Source organism: Sapajus apella, unplaced genomic scaffold, assembly GCF_009761245.1.
Source record: "Sapajus apella isolate SASKATOON/1434 unplaced genomic scaffold, GSC_monkey_1.0 scaffold1022, whole genome shotgun sequence".
NCBI classification, from domain to species: domain Eukaryota; kingdom Metazoa; phylum Chordata; class Mammalia; order Primates; family Cebidae; genus Sapajus; species Sapajus apella.
The window spans coordinates 8,538-11,535 of record NW_022437948.1 but is presented as its reverse complement, the minus strand read 5'-3'; the positions used below and the strand labels follow the sequence as shown (position 1 = coordinate 11,535).

General features: G+C 41.9%; 1 pseudogene; it reads right to left on the bottom strand.

The window, feature by feature from the left end:
* Window positions 1-1,948: 1,948 nt before the first annotated feature.
* Window positions 1,949-2,547, bottom strand: LOC116546530 (annotated as a pseudogene).
* Window positions 2,548-2,998: the final 451 nt, after the last annotated feature.

Here is a 2,998-nt window from a genome sequence, read left to right as displayed (position 1 = left end):
GATTAATTTTCTGCAACTGTGATATAAAAACAGGTTGTCAAAATGAAACAAGTTTTAGCACAGAGATCATTGTAGGGCAAAAATCAAATCTTAAATACTTATCTTGCATAGTCTGATGAATGAATGGTCTCCTATGTGAGGTAGTAAGATACACTAAACAATTCTATGGGTGTATGCCCATAAATACTAAAAATACTACTTATATTTATTTTTTACTCATTTTTCCAACAGAGTTTAGTATCTAAATGCTAAGGGAGGCCAGGTGTGGTGCCTCACACTTGTAATCCCAGTGCTTTGGTGGGGGCAAGGCAGGAAGAACATTGAGGCCAAGAGTTCTAGACCAACTGGGCAACATGATGGGTTTTTGTGTCTACAAGAAAAATTAAAAATTAGCCAGGCAGGATATCATGTGCCTGTTAGTTCCATCTACTGGAGAGGCTGAGGCAGGAGGATCCTTGAGGCCAGGAGTTTGAGGCTGCAGTGGGCCATGATCACTCCACTGCACTATAGCCTCTGTGGCAGAATGAGACCCAAATACTTAATGTAGATGATGGGGTGATGGATGCAGCAAACCATCATGGCACGTGTATACCTATGTAACAAACATGCACGTTTTACACATGTACCCCAGAACTTAAAGTATGATAATAATAAAAAAAACAAACTGCATCTCATGAATGATCAAAAAATTATAAATTGAATGCAAGGAGCCTGTGTGCATGTGGGTGTGAGTGTGTGTGTTCATGGGTATATGCATGTTTGTGTGTGTGTGTGTGTGTGTGTGCGTATTCAGCTTTGTTAACTTTACTAACTTTATTGAAAATTTAAAAAGTAGATTGGGGAGTAAAATATTATTCTTCCTCTCGTCATAAAAATTTTGGCTCATGGGATTCTGACATTCTGTCATGCTTGCAGAAGTTGGATTCATGAAACCAGTAGGTGGACTGAGCCTGCCTATGCAGCTCTAAACAAGGGCTTCCTATATTGTGAAACAAGCAGTTTCAAGAGCCCAAAGATAAGGTGAAAGATTTATACGATCTGAGGAGAAATAGGCGAATTTGTGAAGCATTTCACATTTTTTTCTATTATAAAGACAGAGGCAGATGTATGTTCATTATGGCACTGTGTACAACAGAAAAGACTTGGAACCAACCCAAATGCCCATCAATGATAGACTGGATAAAGAAAATGGGGGAGATGGAGACAGCAAACCACCATGGCATGTATGTACCTATGCAACAATCCTACAAGATCTCCACATGTACCCCAGAACTTAAAGCACACACACAAAAAAAGAAAATAAAATGTGGCACATATACACCATGGAATACTATGCAACCATAAAAAAGGATGAGTTAATGTCCTTTGCAGGGACATTGATGAAGATGGAAACTACCATTCTCAGCAAACTGACACAAGAACAGAAAACCAAACACTGCCTGTTCTCACTCATAAGTGGGTGTTGAACAACAAGAACACATGGACACAGGGAGGGAAACACCACACACTGAGGCCTGTTGGGGTGGGAGAGCTAGGGAAGGGATAGCAGGGAGTGGAGGGATTGGGGACGGATAACATTAGGAAAAACACCTAATGTAGATTACGGGGGGATGAATGCAGCAAACCTCCATGGCATGCGTATACCTATGTAACAAACCTGCATGATCTGCACATGTACTCCAGAACTTTAATAAAAAAAAAAAAAAATAAGTAAAAAAGGCCCAAAGACAGTGATTGAGACAGGCTCTGAAGTCTCTTTATTTCAACTACTTGGAATCACTTCTTGGAACTTCTTGGAATGAAGACCATAAAAGTGAGAATTTTGTGTGTCATTTATCAGATTAATTACTTTTTCCATAAAAAGTATGAGTTGAAAGAAGAACAAGGAAGAAACTCCCGGTCCCTGCTTACTCCTTAAAACAGGGGAATAAATATCTTTTCTTTTTTCCCTCCCTCAGGTTTATTAGTACAATTAGCACAGGAGGACCCCAGCCCCATGCAGATGGCAGCCCCGGGGGGTCTCACCAGTCCTTCTGTCCTCATGTTGGCAGACAGAGATATCTACTCTGAAGCCTTTGTAGGGGCCTGCGCACCTTTGGGAGCCTGAGCTGGAACTGAAGCTGGAGCTGCAGCCTGGGCCTTGTTTTGATCCTTGGCCTTGACCTTTGGCTGACAGAGCCTGAGCCCCTTGGCAATGCGTGCATGAGCACGCTTCCCAAGCTTGGGGTGGACAATGTAGGCAAGTCAATCGAGCTTGCGGCTGACACCCCTCTTTGGGATCTTGGGCTTAACCTCCTTGGGCTTTACGAGAGCCTTGATGGCCTCGGCACGTGCACTCATGGCCTTGGCATTGTTGGCCTGCATCTTCTTTAGGCCCTTCTTGTTGTGCTTCTTGGCAAAGCACATGTTCCTCAGGAACTTGGGGTCCACCCCCTTAAGAGATTCATATCTTTGTGATCGAGGTTTCTTGATACTATTTCTGTGCCATTTTCGGGACTGGTTGTGTGTGGTGTGGTTCTTGGACTTGGCCATGTCTGCACCTACTCCATGGTTCCCGAAGCACCTAAGACTGGAAGAGAAAGGAGCCGCCGTGCAGCACGGGAAATAGGTCACCAGCACTGGAAAGTACCACTCGGGAATAAATATCTTAACCTGTTTTTGAGAGATGAATGCGTAGGTCAATATTGCTTGGCTAGTCATCCCTCTACTTGTGAAAGCTACATTTTCCCCTCAATCTCTAGAATCATGGCTTACAGAAAACAATTATGTACTGAACTACTAATTGTATCAAAATTTTATTTGACTTATTATCAAAGAGTTTGCTCAGATGTATCTATTATAAATAGTAATAAAAATATAGAAACATAAAAACAATAGTATAGCTAAAATAATTCCTACTGCAGAGAAAAGCTGGGCATTGTTATGAAAGGCTTTCATATTTAGTGATATCAGGTAAGGCTTCCCTGGGTAGGAAAGATTGAAGAGCAAGCTAAAATAA